Consider the following 24,769-nt stretch of genomic DNA (forward strand, 5'->3'; position numbering starts at 1 on the left):
AGCCCAATTATTCAATAATTGCCGATTAGTCAATTAGGGCTCCAGCCACATTCTCACATGTTTTCCTGGCAGGGAGGAATTTTAACCCCCTCCCTGCCAGTCCCAACCATGATCATAAAGACGGGGCAGTACCCCGTCACAGCTAGCTTTTTCACAATTAAGCTAGCTGCTTCGGTGTTTGTTTGCTAAACATCCCTGGTATAGTACAAGCTTTCAATTTTGCCTGCTTTCAACATATCTGAAGGTACCCCACTGTAGAGTACATCAACTGTCATATGATTCACTGTTTGAAAAAAAAAAAAAGAAAACCAGTTGGGGTCAATTGCAAAGAACTTGTAGATTTAGTATGGAGCTGCATAGTAAGTTGCGCACTAGCTTATACGGTACTTTCTCAGGATCATCCCAAACTGCATACTAACTAGGACCCTGGCGCTGTGAGGTAGCAGCGCTAACCACTACACCTCCGTGCCGCCCCCCAAATTCACATATATAATCTAATTTCCCTAACACATGACCAAAATGAATGAAGCTGCGTTAGATGATAAAACTTCATTATTTTGTAATATGATATTTTGTAACAATTGTTAAGGATGAGGGTGTGCTAAGAAATAAATTAATAATAATAATACTACTACTAATACTACTACTACTACTACTACTACTACTACTACTACTACTAATAATAATAATAATAATAATAATAATAATAATAATAAGTACTCATCAAATACATTTGTTTAGGACCAAAGGTGTATTGTAGACTATACAAGGTGTAACTCGAATCAGAAATGCTATTTACATATTTCAGGTATAGCCTATAAAAGCTTACTTTCTCAGTACATCCATTGAAGGCAATCATGGCCAGTAGTCGTGTGCAAAATTATACAATGGAGCAAAAACTTTATTTCATAGTGTACAGCATTTTTTATTGGAACTGTGGGGAGGATGGCTGAAAGGATTCCACGACAGTTCTGCAGCACACAACTGCATGGAATACACTTTTACAACAGATTTAATTCTGCCTTCCCTGAGAGGCGGCAGGTACAGCAGCAAATTTAAAAAAAAACAAAATGTGGAAGAGGATGAAAGCAGAGACACTGGAAAGTTCTACTGGAATGTATTATTATTATTATTATTATTATTATTATTATTATTATTATTATTATTATTATTATTATTATTATTTATACAATAGCCCTACGTTAAGTTGAATACGGATAAAACTGGTTTTGACACTTTTTTTTGTCAAAAGCTTTGAAATCATGTTATATAATTGTTGGTTATGACTAGTTCAGTTTCATAAAAGTTGGCAGTACAATTTGGGATTATTCATATTTGTTCCAGTTAGTACGATATCACAAGTCTTTAGTCTCCTGATATTGCTGGACAAAAAAACAACAAAACCCTAACCATTTAGTTAGTAGGGGAAATGAAACCTCTGGGAAACCGTTGCTAAACGGACCACCCTCCCTCTAGGCGGCTAGCTAAGGTCTTATTATGGTCACAGAGAGGGTTATACAGTATTGTTCATGACAGCATCCAGTCTATTCTTGAAGGATCCGATAGTCTCTGGTTCAACAACTCTGTCTGGCAGCCTGTTCCAATGGTTCATCCACCTTCTGTGAAAAAGCTCCTTCTTCCCTCGGTTCTGAATTCATGCCCTTCTTCAGCTTCCACCCGTGGTCCCTGGTTCTGTTCTCTGTGACCTGTGAAAAATAATTCTCAGCAGTTACTTTGTTAAACCCCTTGACAATTTTAAAAGTCTCCTCTGGCTCTCCTTCTTTATAGGCTGTACAGATTCAGCTATACAGAAGATGTCTTTCTTATGATACAGGAACCAGAACTGGACATAATATTCTAGGCATGGTCGTACCAGTGCATTGTATCATTTTAATATAACTTCTCTTGATTTGATTTCAACTGTCTTGCCTATGTAACCTAACATTCTATTTGCCTTTTTTATAGCTTCTCCGCACTGTCTAGTTGGCTTAAGAGATTCATCCACTACTACCCCCAAGTCCTTTTCATACATAGGCTCCTGTATTTCGTTACTATTCATGCTGTACTTGCCTCTAATGTTTTTGCACCCTATTTGCAAGACTTTGCACTTATTCACATTAAATTTCATCTGCCATGTGTCAGCCCAAGCTTGAATCTTGTCTAAATCTCTTTGTATTATTAAAACTGCTGATTGGGAGTTGGCTACCCCCCCTCCCCCGCCAGTTTTGTTTACAAATTTGCGTAGCTTACTGATTATGTCTTGGTCCAGGTCGTTTATATAGATTAGGAATAACAATGGTCCTAATACTGATCCCTGTGGTACCCCACTTGTTACATCACTCCAGTTTGATGCCTGGCCTCTAATTATAACTCTCTGCTTCCTATCTTGTAACACCAGTTATGAATCCATGCTGCTACTTTACCATTTATTCTTACTGATTTAATCTTTAGATATAGCCTTTTGTGCAGTACTTTGTCAAATGCTTTTTGAAAATTTAAGTAGATTATGTGATACGCACTATCCTTGTCGACTCTAGTAGTCACCTCCTGAAAGAAGTCTAGTAAATTAGTTTAACAAGATGTACCCTTCCTAAAGCCATGTTGGCTGTCACCTATAAAATTGTTGCTATGTAAATATGCCTCCATTTGGTCCTTATTATAGTTTCCATGATTTTACATGATTGATGTGAAATGTATAGGTCTGTAGTGCCCAGGGTCAAATTTGTCTCCCTTTTTAAATATAGGAACTGCATTGCCAATTTTCCAGTCCAGTGGGATGGCTCCATTATTTATGGATTTATTAAATATATAACATATTGGTTTAAAAATCTGTTCTCTAGTTTCCCTAAGGACTCCTGGACAGATTCCATCAGGCCATGAAGATTTGTTTATTTTAAGTGCTGCTAGCTCCCTTAGTACTTCATTCAAACTCTGGCAATGGTGTTTGTATACATTCTGTTAAATTTGGTATATTGTATAAATCCTCCTTTGTAAATACTTGTACAAAGTATTGATTAAGTACATCTGCGATTTTGTCACTAAATCACCACTGCTGTCATGTAAACTACTGACTTCCTCTTTCAGTTTCCTTTTAGCATTAACATATTGATTAAGTTTACTTTCTGCTGCTACTTGTCTCTCTAATTCCCTTTTCACTCTCCTAGTCTGCTTTTTAAGGTCTCTACAGGTCTCTCTGTATTGTATTTTCGAGGCTGCTCCCGTTGATTTAATAGAAAGATATAATTTAAATTTATTTTTAATACCCAGCTTAATAGATCGATTTCCCCATCGTCCTCCTTACTAACCACGGGATCATCCCCAGTTAGTATGCTCCTTTTAGTTCGTTGCAGTTGACCCCTTGTGTTTCTGCTCTAGACAAGCTATTATAGTTACCAAATTGGGGGTACAAGAGAAGGGCCTTGGTTTTGTTGTAGACGCCTCGCTGACAGCAACCAGACAGTGTGGGGTGGCTATTAAAAAGGCACTCATGGGGCCTGATTTTCGGAAGGGGCACTTTAATAGAGAAAATAGAGGTCGCAGTTAGAGTTAGGGTTAGGGTTAGGGTTAATAAAAACCTGATTTAATTTGCTAAACATTACTACAGTAACAATTTGAACCGATTTCAAGCTTATGATTGACTGGTTATTGATCAGGGCTCTGGTGTTTGATTGGTCATCCATAGGGCTCTGGTGTTTGTAGTTTTAGCTGGCCTATTATATATTATTAACTAACAGTTAACAAAAAATAAATAACGTACATAAACATGTTTATTAGCTGTTGTTAACAGTTAATAAACAAAAAAAAGGCCCTGTGGAAGGGTGGTGGGCAATTCACTGACACACACGGGAGACAGAAGGTTTATTTGAAAACACCGCACTGGTGCCCAGTTTTATTTATTTTCTTTTTGGATTTATTTTAGCCCACAGAGGGGGCTGTTGTCTGTGGCCTGTATACCGGCAACGGTAATCAAGACCACAGGTTACTAACACAATGCAGGTGCACTCACAGGAGCTCAAAAACAATAATGAAAACCAAAGGCGAAATGAAAAAGGAAAATAAAACACAGTAATAAAACTACAAAACAAAAAGTGCTGCTTACGCAGTGCCCCCACTGCCGCTAAGCCGGTCAGTATTGGTCAGCCGGTCAGCTATTTGTTTCTATACACTGAGGTGCCCAGAGTTCCCTGTATAACTACACACGTCCCCTCAGGTATGTAATTATTTATTTTCCTTTTTAGTTTATTTTAAGGCAGGCTGTCTCCCTCAGCCGTGCTTGCCTGGTCTTTGTTTACACTGGTTTCTTCCACCAGCGTCACTGTGTATTCCCAATCACAGCCACCCGAATGCATAACCAAGTGCAGTATTTATGGGCTGAGCAATCCCCCAAGGCCTGTCTCTCAGCCACTCAGAGAGAGGGAAAGCCAACACACCCTTTTCCCCACCTCTCCGTGTCACTGCCATGACTTACAGGCGGATCTATGAGGCGGCTGCCCCCTTCCTGCAGTACCACGCATGCGCCAGATAGTCAGCACAGACCTCCCCTGTTACAGGCCCTTAAAATAAAGCATGACCAAAATGTTAAACATTAATATGTGTTTGTTACATATGGTTTCAAATGGTCTTATGTTAATTATGTATTTAATATATTCTAAAATTAACAGGCCTCCACTTATAAGCCCCCTGTTCGAATTTTCTGAAAAAGGCACTGTTCTCCAGGATAAAGTCGTGGCATAAGCCAGGGTACTTGGCATCTACATCTGTGATAATACATTGAGCATCACATAAAACTTGCACAGTTAAAACATAATGATGTTTTCATTCCTTGAATCTGGGGATATTGCAACATGTGTGACTATCACTATTTAATCATATCCTGATGTAACTATCACTTTTATCTGCTGTATTATTGAATTGTGGTTTGTCACACTTGTACTTTGCTTGAACAAAAGTTATTGTATCTCTTGCTCTTATTGTATTACTTGTATTGTAACACTTGAAATGTATTTGCTTATGATTGTAAGTCGCTCTGGATAAGGGCGTCTGCTAAGAAATAAATAATAATAAATAATAATGTGTTCAATCTGTTACACCTAGAACGTTTGGTAAGCAAGACAACTGATAGCATTTGTGTTTGGTTCTGTTTTGTTCCACATCCCCAATTGGAAATAGTACATACTCCTATGCCCTATACGGAAAAGTGCATCTGTGACATCAGTCAGTATCTTTGACATAGAAGACTGACAGATGCCTAAACTGTCCCCAGCTGTTGTCTGGAAGGCACCCGTTGCATGAAAATGAATGGCTACTGTAACCTTTACAGGTACAAGTATGGCGTGACTGCGGGCTGTTTGTGATTCTAAATCAGACTTAATCAGATCACACAGCTTTGTTATAGTGCCTATATCCAATCTGTATCTACGCATAACTTGTTTTAGAGTTAGATCTAGAAATGTCTGACGGGGATGAAATATTCTGGGTTTAGGGTACGGTCGTTTTTTCCTCCTCTCTTCCCTTTCGTGCTGCAGTCGAAGATTTTGAAGCGCTTTGATATCCTCCATTGTCGATTACAGCTCAGTAGCCCTGTCAGTGGTCGCAGTTTAAATAAGACACAAGAGGAGGCATGGCTTAATTAGCGAGTGTATTTTGATGAAAATAGAACTAATTATGGACTTCAATTGCTTAACAAGCTGTAATGTGAGTGCATTTTCATAGAGCGCACACCCTGAAATGCCATTGCGCAACAGATTTATAGGACTTTTGCAACCTCTTTTGAAAATCGGGTCCAAAATGTAGAGTAAAAATTAAAGTAATTGTAGCTAACAAAATAATTCCATAAATCTTACCTGCCATGCACTTCCATTCACAATATCGGTCTCAGATATGCAGTTTTGACGGAAACAAGAAACTCTCTAGGTGAAATGAACATGGCTTAAGAGCATGGCTTGTAAAGTGAGAGTTCTTTAACCTAGTGTACTAATAGATATCACAATTTAAAAAGAAAATAAATGTTTGCTAAAACATGGGATGCTTTTAAAACTTGCACATTTGAGACCTTTATTGTGAATGGCTGTGCATGATGGTGAACACTTATTAAACTATTTTCTTGCTATAATTACTTTAAAGGCGGTTATGATGTGGTTGTTGAATGCACTGGAAAACCACACATAAAATACTGAGTTCAGTACTGGTCCCTGCATTACAAAAAAGGGTTATTGTGGCTTTGTAGAGAGTACAGTGAACACAATTGAGGGAACTGAATCTACAGAACCCAAGAACAAAGAAGCGTTAACGAATAAAGCCAGCAGCTTCAAATGTTATTTATTAGATTTAAATTTTTTTATTAATATTTTTTATTTTTTATGATGCAATCATTCCGGATGATTCTGGCTGTCATTGCTATAGTGTTATTAATTATTACCATTTTTCACTGTCTGTCTTTCCCTGGCTCTGAGCTTGCCAGGGTATACTAATTGCTGGCACTGAACAGACTTCTTCATTGAAAAATCCAATTTTCACATGATTTAATTGGAATGAGGAAGTTTGTTCTGTGCCGGCAGTTTGGATTTCGAGTTCACGCTCTAGCAAGCTCAGAGCCAGGTAAATACAGATACAAACAGAAATGATAACAACTCAGTCTAATAACAACAGAACCCAGAACCCACCAGAATGACTGCACATGTGAGGGGGGGCAGGGCCAGCCTTAGGCTGTGAGGGGCCCTAGGCGGTTATGGTTAAGTGTGGGGTCCAGAACATCATATGAATGCCACAGTAGCATCCATATCTTAAAGTTAGTATATAGGTGCGTCATGTAATGATATGCACCTACATATACTAATGTTAAGACACAGTAAATAATATTAATGATATTAAAATGTTAATGAATATACTTGTTTCAGTTTGTTTGCTAGACTTTATCATGTTATATAATTCACAACTTCAGAGAACTCAGTATTCCAGTCTACTTCAAACATATCACGTATTAACTCTTTCTAAAATGACCATGCCTCAATAGGCCTATTGAAAAATACTGTAATGCCTGACTATAAGTGGGTTCTGACAGGTCGATGGCGAGAATAACCAGGCAGAAAAAAATAACTAAATAAATAATAATCATAACAAAGAAATCCATCTTTCACACTATGTGTGCAATGCCACTTCCCCTCCCCTTCAATTTAGTTTTTAGTGTTTTGTGTTATAGCAAATATTTTTAACAAAATGTACCCCATATCTAATCACACCCATATTTATAATATTTTGTAAAAAGGAAATTCTGCCACATCTGTCTCATCCATGGCAAGACTCATAGCAGCCTGTAATATTATACACGTGCTCAAATTTGTTGGTACCCTTACAGCTCATTGAAATAATGCTTCATTCCTCCTGAAAAGTGATGAAATTAAAAGCTATTTTATCATGTATACTTGCATGCCTTTGGTATGTCATAGAATAAAGCAAAGAAGCTGTGAAAAGAGTTGAATTATTGCTTATTCTACAAAGATATTCTAAAATGGCCTGGACACATTTGTTGGTACCCCTTAGAAAAGATAATAAATAATTGGATTATAGTGATATTTCAAACTAATTAGTTTCTTTAATTAGTATCACACATGTCTCCAATCTTGAAATCAGTCATTCAGCCTATTTAAATGGAGAAAAGCAGTCACTGTGCTGTTTGGTATCATTGTGTGCACCACACTGAACATGGACCAGAGAAAGCAAAGGAGAGAGTTGTCTGAGGAGATCAGAAAGAAAGTAATAGACAAGCATGGTAAAGGTAAAGGCTACAAGACCATCTCCAAGCAGGTTGATGTTCCTGTGACAACAGTTGCAAATATTATTAAGAAGTTTAAGGTCCATGGAACTGTAGCCAACCTCCCTGGGCGCAGCCGCAAGAGGAAAATCGACCCCAGTTTGAACAGAAGGATAGTGCGAATGGTAGAAAAAAACCAAGGATAACTGCCAAAGAGATACAAGCTGAACTCCAAGGTGAAGGAAAGTCAGTTTCTGATCGCACCATCCGTCGCTTTTCTGAGCGAAAGTGGGCTCCATGGAAGAAGACCCAGGAGGACTCCACTTTTGACAGAAAAACATAAAAAAGCCAGACTGGAATTTGCTAAAATGCATATTGACAAGCCACAATCCTTCTGGGAGAATGTCCTTTGGACAGATGAGTCAAAACTGGGGCTTTTTGGCAAGTCACATCAGCTCTATGTTCACAGACGAAAAAATGAAGCTTTCAAAGAAAAGAACACCATACCTACAGTGCAACATGGAGGAGGCTTGGTTATGTTTTGGGGCTGCTTTGCTGCGCCTGGCACAAGGTGCCTTGAATCTGTTCAGGGCACAATGAAATCTCAAGACTATCAAGGCATTCTGGAGCGAAACGTACTGCCCAGTGTCAGAAAGCTCTGTCTCAGTCGCAGGTCATGGGTCCTCCAACAGGATAATGACCCAAAACACACAGCTAAAAGCACCCAAGAATGGATAAGAACAAAACACTGGACTATTCTGAAGTGGCCTTCTATGAGTCCTGATCTGAATCCTATCGAACATCTATGGAAAGAGCTGAAATTTGCAGTCTGGAGAAGGCACCCATCAAACCTGAGACAGCTGGAGCAGTTTGCTCAGGAAGAGTGGGCCAAACTACCTGTTAACAGGTGCAGGTGTCTCATTGAGAGCTACAGAAAACGTTTGATTGCAGTGATTGCCTCTAAAGGTTGTGCAACAAAATATTAGGTTAGCGGTCCCATCATTTTTGTCCATGCCATTTTCATTTGTTTTCTTATTTACAATATTATGTTGAATAAAAAATCAAAAGCAAAGTCTGATTTCTATTAAATATGGAATAAACAATGGTGGATGCCAATTACTTTTGTCAGTTTCAAGTTATTTCAGAGAAAATTGTGCATTCTTTGTTTTTTGTGGAGGGGTACCAACAAATTTGAGCACGTCTGTGTATATATATATATACAGTATATATACAGTGTATATATATATATATATATATATATATATATATATATATATATATATATACACTGTATATATACTGTATATATTTCTGTATATATTTAGATTTTTAGGGTATAATTGTCATTCTTCTTCTTCTTCCATTCAGAAAAATAAATCTAATTAACAAAATGATGAACAGCATTAGAAACAATTGTGCTGTATATTTATATATACCTTAACACCAAATTGCAATATTAAGAAATCTAAGATGGCAGACCTGAGTATCCCAAACATTCGATATATTAACGAAACAAAGCTTGTGGATTCAGCTTTGTATTAATGGATTAGATTTACATTAGCTGCAACAACTGATATGGTTTTAACATAAGTCTGTGAGTATATGCATCTAACCAAAGAATGACTATTTTTTTTTAATATAAATTTAGTCATCGCCAATTATTTTACCCCGGTTTTCTCCCCAATTTAGCATTCCCAATTATTATCTGTATCCTCGGCTCACCGCTCGCAACCCCCCCCGCCGACTCGGGAAACGGAGGCTGGAACACGCGTCCTCCGAAACGTGCTCCTGCCAAGCCGTCATTTTTCGCACTGCAGATCCACAGCAATGCCACCAGACCTATAGTGCCGGAGGACAACACAGATCTGGCGGCTCCACTGCAGAGCCACAGGCGCCCTATCGGCCACAGGGGTCGCTGTTGCGTGGTGAGCCGTGGATTCCCCTGCCGACCTAAGCCCTCCCTACCCAGGCAGCGCTCAGCCAATTGTGCGCCGCCCCCTAGGAACTCCCAGTCACAGTCGACTGTGACATAACCGACATGGATTTGAACCTGCGATCTCCAGGCTATAGGGCACATCCTGCACTCCACGCGGAGCACCTTTACTGGATGCGCCACTCTGACTATTTTATAAAAAGCTTAACTTCCGTGGTAAAATGAAGAGGCTTGCGAACACGAAACATTATTTTACAATGTATTGTTACCTGTTAAGTCTACTAATTGCCCATATAACTGTTTGACTTACTGAACAAAGATTTAATTGATAACTGTTTAAAAGTGCGCAGCGACATGTTTGCTATCACTTTCCCTCAAAACACGAACAATTTCTCTTGTGTGTGGATGAGTGTGAGTGGGTCATGTGAGGAGTCACCTATGGTTGCTAAGGAATAAAAAAACAATGAAAAAAAATGTAAACATGGTTGCTGGCGGTAGAATTTAATGTTGCTGGTGCTATACGAGGTACCCTAACGCTAAAATCTAGCACCATAGTGCCAAATTTGCACCCCTGATATAATAAAGACATTAAATCTCACAGCAGTCCGGTTGAGCGCAGGGCCCCAAAGGGTGGAGGCCCTGAAGGGGATGTATATAAATATTTTAAAGCCAGCTGGACGTTCTGGGATCAGTCGGCTACTAGGAACCAGCCAAGCACGACTCATAACTTTTTCAGAGTAACCTTTTAAACTTACCAAATAGAAGATCCATTTTACCCCTTAACATCTCTATTAGGATTTTTTTTCCGGGCACTTGATAATATATAGATAAAAGTAAGCTACTCAAAATTGACATGTATATATTCTGTATTGAATAGCAATGATCACGGCAAAACATGCAATAAAGAATATTATTACAATGCACACAAACTGGGTTTATTAACAAGGTAGAAAAGGTTAGTAAGTTAAAATATCATTTGTTTTTCGTATGTGAATTTAATTATACAGTAGTTCGCCAATCCAAATCCCACTGACATATACATTTTTCATTTAAACAAGTTTAAAGGGAAATGAAACTGTACAACTGATACGTCAATGCAAAAGCTAAGCAGGGGATTATACAACATGGTTAAATAAACATCTCTTCCTGAAGTGGCTGAGTAGTTAGAGTTTAAAAGAGCTAGGGTTTCAGCTGGAGTTAACCAGAGCAGCATGACAATTATTTATCCTGAAGATTTTTAAAGGAGTAAAACATATAGCAAATTAAATCGCCCCTCCTCAGTCACTCCAGTTTTAGAGCACAGATTAAATGAATTATGCCAAAAACATAAGTACACACTAATTACACAGAATCTTAAATTGATATATATATATATATATATATATATATATATATATATATATATATATATATATATTACACTGGTAGGTCATGTGGATATAAAACCATTAGAAGGGATTCAAATATTGGACCTGACAAGGTTTGTTGCTTTTTGTATTAAAAGCTGTGATGTACACACATACATTAAAATTAACCTGTGATCTCTTTGGATCAAGCCTACTTATTCACTGAAAATGTGTATGACGGTTTAAACAGTAAACAACCATTTACACATGAACAAACCTTTAAATACAAATAAATATTCAAATACTTTGTAGTGTTTAGAACAAATTCATTATAGCTTATCATTACTGCCTGTCGAACCTATATCCACATTGTGGAGTGAAACCCTGTTTAGGTGGTAAACAATATATTTTGTGGCTTAAAATATTGTACTATTTTATTTTGAAATGCTGTACTGTATAAACATGTACTATAATGCATTACATGAAAATATATTCATTCATATTGTCATTTGTATGTTATTTATTCCAGGGTGGTCCAATTGCAAGTATGATTCTAGGAATGGAAATCATTAAAGTAGAGAGACCAGGTAGGACATTTATAACCACAAAGCCATCCTTTTACAGACTGTTCAGTCAGTTTTTTTAATATATGTACTGTAATAAATTACTAATGACGACCAGTTGTGTGTGTGTGTTTCAGAAATACTGTACTGTATTTTGGGTGGTCTAATTCTTTGCTGTTTTAGGTATGAAACCCAGCCTCTAAAACTAGCAAGAAACAAATATGATGCATGTTTTTTTCACTTCCTTTTTTAAAATTACTGTAAACTTAGCAATGGGGTAAATGCTGTGTGTGTTTATATGTGCAAAGTAATTTGACTAAATTTAATGGTTTTAGGAGTTGGTGATGATACGAGAGCCTGGGGTCCTCTGTTTGTAGGAAAACAAAGTGCCTATTTCCTTAGTGTGAACCACAACAAAAATACTTCCAACAACCATGATCACATTTAATTTGTATTGCAGTGAATCTTAAGGATCCTAAAGGAGCAACTATAATCAAGGAGGTAAGAAGAGGTGTGGCAGTCTGGCTCGCAGTGGTGTGGTGGATGACGTCACGGACCAGGAAGTAACTGACTCCAAAACAGTGGATGGGCGGGTGAAACCGAGTGCAAAAGCACTCAGCGTATTTAATAATAAACAAACAAAAGATTTAAACAAAATACAAACAAAAGGGCACGAGGGCCAAACGAATAAATAAACAAACAAGTAAGTGCCGTGCTGGATAATCCAGCACGTATTAGCAATTGTTTTTTAAATGTTATTCCTTCTCTCCGCTCTCCGTACTCTCTACTCCAACACCCCAACACCCCAAGTGCAGAGAGCTGCTGGTTTATATACTCTGGCCGAGGGATTTAACTAGTTGGTAATTATCTTATTATCCCCCGGCCAGAGTCTGCACGCGTTTGGTAAGGATGCATGACTGTCAGCTAGTTAAATAATCAGTAGCTGATCAGCCATGCATCCTCACGGGGTTTTTAAATAATAATAAAAGACGCGGCGCTTTTACCCGCGCCGCAAACAAAAATACAAATAATAATAAATAGGGGCGGGACACTCCGCCACACATGCCCCCCCTTGTGCGCAGCACACATGGCCCCAACGGCCACCTCCCCCCTCAGTCTCAATGTCCTGGAAGAGGGGGAAGCAAGTTGCATCTGGGGGGTGGCCATGGTGGAATTTCTGGCACCCCCCAATTCTTCGTGGCCGGCAGCTCCCTCTTCCGGGGCTCCCTCCACACTCTATCCTGCCGCGAAAGTGCGGCTGGGGGAGCTGGTCTCCTGACCTTCCCCCTCCTCTTCACGGCCAGCAGTTCCCCTCCGTGGGGCTCTGACCACACAATCTCCTGCCGCGAAAGTGCGGCTGGGGGAGCTGGTCTCCTGACCTCCCCCCCCTTCTTCAAGGCCAGCAGTTCCGCTCCGTGGGGCTCCGACCACATGATCTCCGGCCGCGAAAGTGTGGCTGGGGGAGCTGGTCTCCTGACCTCCCCCCCGTTCTTCATTGCCGGCAGCTCCCCTCCGTGGGGCTCCAACCACATGATCTCCGGCCGCGAAAGTGCGGCTGGGGGAGCTGGTCTCCGGACCTCTCCCCCTTTCTTCATGGCCGTCCGTTCCCCTCCGTAGGGCTCCGGCCATAGTGTAGTGACCCCAGGCGAAGCAGGATCCCTGGCGACCCCAGGCGAAGCAGGATCCCTGGCGACCCCAGGCGACGGCAGCGAACCCTCGGGAGGCGACGGCAGCGGCAGCGGACCCTCGGGAGGCGACGGCAGCGGACCCTCGGGAGGCGACGGCAGCGGACCCTCGGGAGGCGACGGCAGCGGACCCTCGGGAGGCGACGGCAGCGGACCCTCGGGAGGCGACGGCAGCGGACCCTCGGGAGGCGACGGCAGCGGCAGCGGACCCTCGGGAGGCAACGGCAGCGGCAGCGGACCCTCGGGAGGTGAACTCGGGAGGGGAGCCCCTGGCCATGGAGGCGGCAGCGGGAGCTCCACTTCTCCCTCGTTCCCTGTAGCTGGTGGCTCTCCAGGCGATGTGGAGCAACAGGCAGCCCCAGGTGATGCGGAGCAACAGGCAGCCCCAGGCGATGCGAGGCAGGCATCCCTGGGTGGTGCGAGGCAGGGCAGGAGCAGTCCTTCCCATGACGGTGGATGTGAAACCAGCAGGTATTCACCCTCTGCTGGTGGAGGTGGGAGGGGAAAGCAGTCCTCCCACAGCGGCTGAGACGGAACCAGCAGGTATTCACCCTCTGCTGGTGGAGCTGGGAGTGGCAAGCAGTCCTCCCACGGCGGCTGAGGCGGAACCAGCAGGTATTCACCCTCTGCTGGTGGAGGTGGGAGGGGCAAGCAGTCCTCCCACGACGGTGGAGGCGGAACCAGCAGGCATTCACCCTCTGCTGGTGGAGGTGGGAGGGGCAAGCAGTCCTCCCACGACGGTGGATGTGGAACCAGCAGGCATTCACCCTCTGCTGGTGGAGGTGGGAGGGGCAAGCAGTCCTCCCACGACGGTGGAGGCGGAACCAGCAGGCATTCACCCTCTGCTGGTGGAGGTGGCGGAGGCAGAGGCAGCTCTTGCTGCTCTGCTCCTGGTGATGGTGGAGACAGAAGCGATGGGGCGGATGCTAGCCACTCAGAGGGAGGCTGTGGCGGTGCTGGCTCCCTCTGCTGTGGCGGCTGGGCTGGTGTGTGCCGTGCTCCCTTCAGCAGCATAAATAGAGGCTGCTGGGGAACACCAGCATCCTGCCCTTCTCCCCCCCAGAAAAATTCAGGGGGTTGAGCCTGTAACTCCTCCCCTTCTGGCTCTTGGGACTGCAGCTTGGGTCCTAAGGCTGTGGAAGCGCAGACTTCTACCTCTTGGGCTATGGACGCACCGACTCCCCCCTCTTTGGGCTGTGGACGCACCGACTCCTCCCTCTTGGGCTGTGGACGCACCGACTCCTCCCTCTTGGGCTGTGGACGCACCGACTCCCCCCTCTTGGGCGTAGGACGTTCGGGCTCCCCCCACTCGGGCGTAGGACGTTCGGGCTCCTCCCACTCGGGCGTAGGACGTTCGGGCTCCTCCCACTCGGGCGTAGGACGTTCGGGCTCCTCCCACTCGGGCGTAGGACGTTCGGGCTCCTCCCACTCGGGCGTAGGACGTTCGGGCTCCTCCCACTCGGGCGTAGGACGTTCAGGCTCCTCCTCCTCAGGCTGTGGAGGCGAAACCAGCAGGCATTCTCCCTCTCATGCTGGAGACGGTAGCGATGGCTCCTCTCCCTCTGATGCTGGAGACGGTAGCGATGGCTCCTCTCCCTCTGATGCTGGAGACGGTAGCGATGGCTCCTCTCCCTCTGCTGGTGGAGACGGTAGCGATGGCTCCTCTCCCTCTGGCGCTGGAGACGGCAGCGATGGCTCCTCTCCCTTTGGCGCTGGAGACGGCAGCGATGGCTCCTCTCCCTCTGGCGCTGGAGACGGCAGCGATGGCTCCTCTCCCTCTGGCGCTGGAGACGGCAGCGATGGCTCCTCTCCCTCTGGCGCTGGAGACGGCAGCGATGGCTCCTCTCCCTCTGGCGCTGGAGACGGCAGCGATGGCTCCTCTCCCTCTGGCGCTGGAGACGGCAGCGATGGCTCCTCTCCCTCTGCTGGTGGAGACGGTAGCGATGGCTCCTCTCCCTTTGGTGCTGGAGATGGCAGCAGCAGGGTCTCTCCCATATCCGCAGCCAGGTAGTTGAGCACCATGGCTGCGATGTCTGGGAGGGATGCTGGGTGGTGTTGCTGTTCCCAGGCCTCCCAGCGCTCCCCATCTCTTGCCCACAGGAGGTTGATCACTGCAGGGAGGGCTTCCTCATAATCCCTCCCCGGCTCCACCAGCCAGTCCCAGACTCCCTCAGAGGAGAGTGCATTCGTCCTCTTTGGAGGATGCAGGTCCTCCCTCACTGGACGCTCTGGCTCCTCTTTCTCCTGCCATGGAGGGGGTTGGTCGGGTGCTATGTGACCCACCTCCCCAACAGCGAAGCACCACTCCTCTCCTTTCAAGCAGGTGGGGCAGACGTCCAGCATGGTTGAGCTACAGTGGGACCTGCGACCGGCCCCACGCTGCTGTAGCTGCTGCTTCCTCCGTCCGCTTCTTCCCATATTTTTTTTTTTTTTTTTTTTTTTTCCCCAAAAAACACACAAAAAACACTTTGAAAAAAAAACGAACAAAAAAAACGAGATTTTCTTTCCTGGTCCGGCTATTGGAGGCGTATGTTTTATCCCACTTCTGACACCATATGTGGCAGTCTGGCTCGCAGTGGTGTGGTGGATGACGTCACGGACCAGGAAGTAACTGACTCCAAAACAGTGGATGGGCGGGTGAAACCGAGTGCAAAAGCACTCAGCGTATTTAATAATAAACAAACAAAAGATTTAAACAAAATACAAACAAAAGGGCACGAGGGCCAAACGAATAAATAAACAAACAAGTAAGTGCCGTGCTGGATAATCCAGCACGTATTAGCAATTGTTTTTTAAATGTTATTCCTTCTCTCCGCTCTCCGTACTCTCTACTCCAACACCCCAACACCCCAAGTGCAGAGAGCTGCTGGTTTATATACTCTGGCCGAGGGATTTAACTAGTTGGTAATTATCTTATTATCCCCCGGCCAGAGTCTGCACGCGTTTGGTAAGGATGCATGACTGTCAGCTAGTTAAATAATCAGTAGCTGATCAGCCATGCATCCTCACGGGGTTTTTAAATAATAATAAAAGACGCGGCGCTTTTACCCGCGCCGCAAACAAAAATACAAATAATAATAAATAGGGGCGGGACACTCCGCCACAAGAGGTTATTTATGATAATGGGTTACAGCTAATGAACAAATACAGGGACAAATAAGTAGTGTTTTCATATTGGCTAAAGTAAATTTCAATGTAGCAACAAAGATACTAGTAATGCAGTAAATTATTTTACACAAGATACAGTGCTGCAGATTTCTCTTCAAACGCAGCAAGTCCTTAGAATCATTTGGTGACTTGTAACAGAGAGACATATCTTTAATGTACTATAGTACAGGTAGTGGACAAAAAAATGGAAATACCTGGGTACATGAGGGACACCAAGTATATTGAAAGCAAGGGCTTCCACACAGGTGTGGCTCATGCGTTAATTAAGCAAATAACATCCCAGCATGCTTAGGGTCATGTATAAAATGCTGGACAAGCCTGGGTTGTCTATAATTATGGCTAGCATGGCTGCAAGAGGAGACCTCAGTGACTTTGAAAGAGGGGTGATTGTTGGGGCGCGTTTGGCAAGAGCTTCAGTGACCAAGACAGCTCAACTTGCTGATGTTTCACGAGCAACGGTGTCTAAGGTGATGTCGGCATGGAACTCCAAGGGAAAGACATCATCAGCACAGGGCAACAGTGGGCGGAAGCGCATACTCCAGGATCATGATATCTGTGCATTAATTCGAAGTGCAAGGCAAAACATGCGAGCAACTGCAGATCAATTGACTGCAAATTTCAACCTGGTGCGCAAGCAGCCAGTTTCATCAAAAACCGTCCGCCGAGAACTCCACAGAGCGGGATACCATAGTGGCCCATCGCCCTATTAAGTGGCTTTACATTGGTGTTTCCATTTTTTTGTCCACTACCTGTATATTATTCAGTCATTCGATTAATGGCTACAAAATCATAAGGGGCTAGCCACTGCTACAACTGCTGTGGATTAACTTTGCGGCAAAACAAATGATTATTATTTGTTTATTTAGCAGACTCCTTTATCCAAGGCGACTTACAGAGGCTAGGGTGTGTGAACTATGTATCAGCTGCAGAGTCACTTACAACGACGTCTCACCCGAAAGACGGAGCACAAGGAGGTTAAGTGACTTGCTCAGGGTCACACAATGAGTCAGTCGCTGAGGTGGGATTTGAACCGGGGACCTCCTGGTTACAAGCCCTTTTCTTTAAACCAGCCTCCTAATGATGCCGCAGAAAGCATAAAAAAACAAAAAACAAATAATCCTGGAAATGTTTGTCTTTTGTGGCTGTAGTCTGAGCCTAAGTGCATGCTGGATCAAGTTATGATTTGAACCTCATTTTGATTTCAGCTGGCAAGTGTTTGTGATGTTTTCATTGAAAACTATATTCCGGGTAAACTGGGAGAAATGGGACTAGGTTATAAAGACATCAAGAACGTTGCTCCCCAAATTGTATACTGTTCAATTACAGGTATGGCCGTGTTTAACATTACGCAAGACTAGTTTATAAACCTGGAAATAATTGTGCTCACACATTTGTATTTGCTTTATTGCCTGGTAGTTTTGTTTGCCAATACTAATTCCACATTAAGAAGATTAAACAGGTCCTTAATGTTCTTAAACATATTAAGATGTTCTTTTTGTTCTCTTATGGGTGTAACTATTTTATTGCCATTTATTACAGAATAGAGGTGGAGGGTGGGGGTGGGGGTGGGGGTGGGACATTATATTTTATAATTAAGAATCAAGTATGTTAATTAAACATCTGTGTGGTGTTAATTTTATTTTAATAATGCCCGTTTCATTGAAAACCTATTCCAATTATTGTCTGCACGCTTTGCTTGTAAATAACTTTATTTCATTAAAAAAGTTATAACTGAACAAGCCTTAAGCAGTTGTCTAAAATGGTGAAAGACTGGGAGAAACTGTTGATTGTGAGCACATATGCAAGCTTGTTAATCCAGTACAAATGTATAGAAAGTGTACTACTATAATTAAAACAATAAGGGACCCTTCCTGCCCTGCACATGACGAGTGGGTTGTGTGTATATATTTAAATAGTATTGTGTAAAATGTGTGTAATTATTGTATTTAATTAATGAAGTACCTGAAGCATCCTGAGAGAGCTTGCCTGCTGTGTGTGATTAACAAATGTGGAGAGTGACAAAGAGAGTGAAGCATCTTGCTGAAAACCTCCAATCGCTGTAAACTGGGGTCAGAGCCGAAGCAAGAAACCAAAACCGCCGACGGCCGAGCAAGTAGCCGGAGTTGGGGTTTGTTTATTAAACAGAGAAGATTAGTTCAGGGATTGTAGATCCCACCAAAGTATAGAGAGTGAGGTGAATAAGCGGGATCTCCATATGTTAGGAGCAGCGAACGCCATTTTCAAGAACCCTTTTATTTGATAGTTTTTGTACAGTTTTATTTTTGTTTACATACATTTCCCATAGTGTCACGTGAGCTGTAGTCTGTGTAAATAAAACCTGTTCGCCTGCGGGGCGTATCAACTATAGCCTCTGACTCGAGCTCCTGCCTGTCACAAACAGTGAATGCACGCACCCACACGGCAGGCGCCTGTCACAGACCCTTATACACTGATCCGTCCGTCTGTTGGCTCATTGGTCGGTCGGCTCATTGGTCTGTCGGCTCAGTGGTCTGTCTGTCTCTCTCTGTCTTTCATACTAGGAGGGAGCACGATAACTACCTTGATTTTGCAACAGTATTCACCAAACCTTTATCATACACTCATAGCCTCCAAGAGACATTTCGGATTGCCTTTGGCTATAATCCATATAGTCACTTTCTTACCTTAAATGCTCCTAAAGCATTACATCATCACTTTATATCGAATCCGCCTTTTGCACATGTACTATACTTTTGATAAGTATCTTTCACACCCTAGGCTACACGACAGGCGATACCGGAGCGACGTGAAGGATTGAATCCTGTTTTTACTGATTTCTTGGCGTGACAACTAGGGCAATGAGCAGAGAACCGCTTCAATGCGTGTGGTCCACCAGGGTGAAGCAGCATCCAAAATAATGGAGGAAATAACAATACTTGCTGGGAAAAATACCCAGAGCTTTATGACAACAGTCATCACAATTATAAAGATAGAGATGAAAGATTATTTATGGGCGTCCATTTCGAAGGAACGGGATATACATGGGATGCATGATTTATTGCCATATAGATACTCATAATTTACACATCATGTTGACAAATATGTACCAGTCTTGATCGTAGTCTTGTCAATAGCAATTTAATAGCTGTATTTGTTTTGGGGTGAAATTGAGTCCATTTGAAAGTATGTATTTAAAATAATGTATATATATATAGGCTTATGGGATCAGGCGGTTTTCCAATCTGTTGCACTGCATCAAGTCGCTTCAGGTGTGTATGGTAATGTCGCTGCAAAAGTAAAGTTGCCTAAATTATCTTTCATGTAAGAAATAAAAAATAAGGACTAGACATGTTCAAATTCTTGTATACTGGTACTGATTCTTTGTTAATTCCTTGTTAATATCAAAAGTATTCCTGGAGTCTGTTTAGCTATTGTTAATGCAGTTTTCAAGTTGGTCTTTCTGAACTCTCTTTTTTGAACTTCATACTACCATAGTGTACTTCGTGTTATGAGTAAGTGAGATCAGTAAAAAAATGGCCAGCAAATATGATTGTGGGAAAGGGAAAACTTACTGGAAACACCAGGGAGAGAGAGGACTAGAGAAGTAACCAGTGTTTCTGTCAGCAAAGTTTTAAAGTAACAAACTTCAAATATTTAAGATTATCTCTGTGAGTAAGGACCCCGGGCATTATTTTTGGCACAGAAATAGTTTGGTTTCAAAGATTTTAAAACTTGCTTTATTAGGAATTAAACAGTAATAGTAAACTGTTAACTTTTTTTTTTACCAGCATATGTTTCTTTTATTTTTAAACAGCAGCTGAATGTCTTCTTTTTTAAGTATATTAAAAAAAAAACAGACCAGATTTAATATGTGTACGTTATACACACAAGGGAATGTTTTATACACAGAGTTTATAATCACCTTGTTCTTGGCTTTCCTACTAATCGTTTGAGCTTGATCAGTGGCATATTTTCTACTTTTGTTTACAAAAGAAAAAGAAAAAAAAACATTTACCAGTACTTAAGGTCTGCCTGGGTTGTAGCTTTTATAGAGCTCTGTGTCTTACAAAGGTTATAAATGACCTATTTACATTGTGCCGATCATTTAAATCATTATTAATTACTTTAAAAAGAAAGTGTATTTACGTTTAGAGAGAGCACGCCAACAAAAACGTAATTTGTAATTGTTATTTTTTTAAAAAACTAGTCTGTTTGTGTGGTCTAAGTATGGCAAACACAACATGCTGTGGAGTGAAGCTTGCTGGCGAGTCAGTCATGGGGTGTGATCTAGGTGGCGGATCTCAAATCCTTTTAATCACTGCAAAAGATATTCCCTGCTGTTTTAATTTTTTGGGGGGCTACAGAAATGCACAAAAAGAGATGCATATATACTGTAATGGGCAGTGATGTGTGATACACTGCTGTCCCCTGTCGGTGAGGTGAGATGAGGTTAACAGCTATAAAAAAACACGCTTTGCTTGTGGTGGGCGGGGTCACCAGTTTGCGCCCAGCCTCCACTCTGGTACACATATGCTCTGTTACAGTAGATAACACAAAGTCAGATCTCAGTGCCGAATTATAGAAACAGCAAAATGGGATTAATATACCAGAATTTTAGTATAATATAGATTTGTATTGATGTGGCATCTATAATGCAAAAATCTAAATATTGATAAACCAATTATGTCAGTAAATTAAAAACTTAAAGTAGATAACATTCACCATACATGAAAACATGTGTCGCAGGTACTATGAATCGACAAGGCTGATGCCTCTCTGTATCTTGTGGTAAAGATTGTCCATAGCAAGTTTCATGATAATTGGATAAGTGGTTCTCCAGACAGTGTGATAGAAATGCAATACAAAGGCACCTCCCCCTTTATCAAAGGGATATCCATTACCCATGGGGGATATCAAGAATATTCCAGTCACAATGTAGGAACAATTGAAAGGTAATCAATTAATATTACATGCAGACTTTTTATGTTTTTAAGCTGATGTATGTCACTCGAGGAAAGGCAACGCAATTCCAATTGTCGGTAAAATTGATCAGAAATGATTATTTTCTGTTTTAAATTTGCATACGTGAAGGAAAATCTATCAGTATTTCAGTATTACATCAACAGACTATTATAATAGTATCAAGAATTACAACATCAATAGCATTTTTTATGACAAAGAAGAATAAAGCATCTGTCACAGAGAAATTAGATTATATTTTTATATAAAGAAAACAACATTTCCACTTGATCACTTTCAGAGGTACATCTGTCATGTGTCCCCTTTATAATTTGACATTTACTGTATATATGTCTTGCATGACTAACCATGATAAACATTGAATTCACAGAACATTGCACAAAGCAATTCTGTAATAATCCAGGACCATATTCACAGTGTAAAATATCACAAATCAGTTGTCTAGTAAAATTTTAAGATGGTTTATACTAATCTTTACCGTATCTTATTTTGTAAAATTTAATTTTCTAAAGTTGGAATTTAATTGACTTTTACACTTTTATATATTGGTGACTACAGTTTTGCAAAGTCATCAGTAGTTGATAGCAGTGGAATTATATGTTCACATATAAAGGCTTCAAAAGTACAACTTGATGAAAAACTAATATATTAAATCCACCCTTAACTTGTTAAAATCAGTACAGTTTGTGCTGTTTAATCATTGTAATATAAAACACACTTTCATTTCTTCCTTTTTTTGATGGTTTGGGTTTCATGGTGCATATGTGCAAATACACTCAAGACTTTTGTACTTAAAACTATGGCGTGCTCAAAGCTGAGCTAAAAGCACAACTTTGCACCAACATATGGTTCCCATTAACACCATGTTCCTAAAATTATGTGGTTGAATAAAACGATTTTGCTGCGTAGCAATTGATGGAGCGAAACCTGATGTAGGTTTGAAAAATAGAAAGTGTTTTATTGCGTTCCAAGAACTCTTAAAAACTCTTTATTTGTCATGTGCAGGGGATACAGTATTTTTTCAGTTTATTTTTTTCTTCTTATCAGAACGTCTTAAACCGTAACTAGCTTATCATGTAACTATTGTGCAAAATATACAGTTTCTGCCAAAACTCTATGTGTAAAATGTTGTGCCAAGTTTCCTACCATAGTCACTGTTATTTAAAGTAATTTACGGAGAAAAAAAATAAATCTACTGTGCTCATAATTTTGATTGGAATTGACCCACAGATTTAAAAGAAATAACTACAATAAAATTGTTAAAACTGGTTGTAGTTTTTGATAGAAAACAATACAGTAGCTTAACCCATTGTTATCATTATTATTTGTGTAACCTTTTATCAGTATACGTAGGGCTGATAATGTACTCTGAGCTTCCACTCAGTAGGCAGATTTAACCTCACAAAGGCAGCATATCAGAATAATTCTTATCTGTGGGCTCTCTCCATCAACCAGGCTACATCTGAAGTTTGTTTGTAATACCTGCAGTGACAGTACTTTTTCGAGAAGCTTAGCACTTCTCTTCATAAATGATTGTTGGCTATTTCTTTCCCAGTGAGTTGGCAGGCTAAATAATTACAGTATTCATAAGTGAACAAGATATTTATTTTTATGACATGTATATGTTGTTAACCAGAAGAGTGGCTGGACATTTGTATTTTAGTGTCAATAAGATAACTTTCCTAATTGCTTGTGCATTCCCAGGTTATGGACAAACAGGACCAATGTCCCACCGAGCTGGGTATGACTCAATAGCATATGCTGTCTCAGGACTTATGCACATAACTGGTCCACAGGTTAGAACCTCATTTATTCTTTATTACCATTACTCCACAAAGTTATTATTAATGTTTTCTCAGGGGAACTTTATATTATCTACATTTTCATAATATTTAATTGTGTACCTGTTTAATGTCCTATTCTTATATTGTCTCTGAATTTTCCATTCTTACTATTTTAGTAAAAAAAATGTTTGCCAGCCAACTCCAACAGCTGATTATCTGAAGTGCGGTGTGCAGCTGTAATTTCTGTCCCTCTGAAACTGTGTTTTTGTCTAGCCATTTTCCATTTCCAATCAATGTTGCATAATTGTATTCCTTCATAATTGTTTTATTCTTCTCATAAAATGTGCCTTTGCCTTTAGATGTAGATTTATTTGCATGTCGATGTTATCGTTTTTCATAGTTTACTAAATGACCATTATTTAAAGATATTTGGAAGCTTGTTTATGTTTTCTAGGGCAGCAAGAGTTTAGCCAAGGCAGAATTTGGGTATTGAAATTTGATCAGGGCATAGGTTCCCCCGGGACCGTCTTTAAAACAGTCAGAGTATCTTCAGTGTACTCAAAGTAGACCTCAGTTTAATGCCTCCTTTTAACAATGGCTCCTTCAGGATCACAGTGTTCTCTATACAATTGTGGGTCATAGGCTAATCTCATAGGCGACAATGCCCACTATAAGGCAGCTGGCACCACTTACAGCAGCATCTGATCTTTTGGATTTAGTGTCTAAAGTATCAGGCACCCAGCTTGGACTGACCACTGCAGTATTTCCTGGTCACTTCACTGATACTTGTAAAAATGAGAGTTTCTGCATCTTTATGTATCCTAGCACACCACCCTATAGCTCTGTCAATTTGAATGCAAAGAAAAAAAACGTGATTCACTTGATGGTTTTTTAAATGATGTGTACCGGTGATATACATTAATGTTTAGTTTCTGAAAAGTAATCCTCACTTCCATCAAACACTGAAAACTTTGGTTTTTGGTGTTAAAACTCTCCCGGGTTCGGTTTTAAAGTGTCATACATAAAGTGTCACAGGGCAGCAGTGTGGAGTAGTGGTTAGGGCAGCAGTGTGGAGCAGTGGTTAGGGCAGCAGTGTGGAGCAGTGGTTAGGGCAGCAGTGTGGAGTAGTGGTTAGGGCAGCAGTGTGGAGTAGTGGTTAGGGCAGCAGTGTGGAGTAGTGGTTAGGGCTCTGGACTCTTTACCGGAGGGTCGTGGGTTCAATCCCAGGTGGTGGACACTGCTGCTGTATTCTTGAGCAAGGTACTTTACCTAGATTGCTCCAGTAAAAACCCAACTGTATAAATGGGTAATTGTATGTTAAAAATAATGTGATATCTTGTAACAATTGTAAGTCGGCTAAGAAATAAATAATAATAATACTGGTTCTTCTCATAATAAAAAAGAGAGGACAGCTATGCTTGCACTTGCACACATATAGCTTGTAATATAAAGTTAGGTTTGATGCAGTGCGAAATCTCTAATGCAAATGATTGTGCAGTGCATGAAACAGTTTAATAGTGTAAGTGGTGATTTTTTTAAATTTTGCATGGGACTTTATTATGAGTTGTTGTCTGTACTTGG

General features: G+C 41.3%; 1 pseudogene; it reads left to right on the plus strand.

The window, feature by feature from the left end:
- The first annotated feature begins 11,561 nt into the window (after positions 1 to 11,561).
- LOC117399255 (succinate--hydroxymethylglutarate CoA-transferase-like) overlaps positions 11,562 to 24,769 on the plus strand; it is a 168,553-nt pseudogene continuing 155,345 nt past the window's right edge.

The sequence above is a fragment of the Acipenser ruthenus genome, chromosome 4, assembly GCF_902713425.1.
Source record: "Acipenser ruthenus chromosome 4, fAciRut3.2 maternal haplotype, whole genome shotgun sequence".
NCBI classification, from domain to species: Eukaryota; Metazoa; Chordata; class Actinopteri; order Acipenseriformes; family Acipenseridae; genus Acipenser; species Acipenser ruthenus.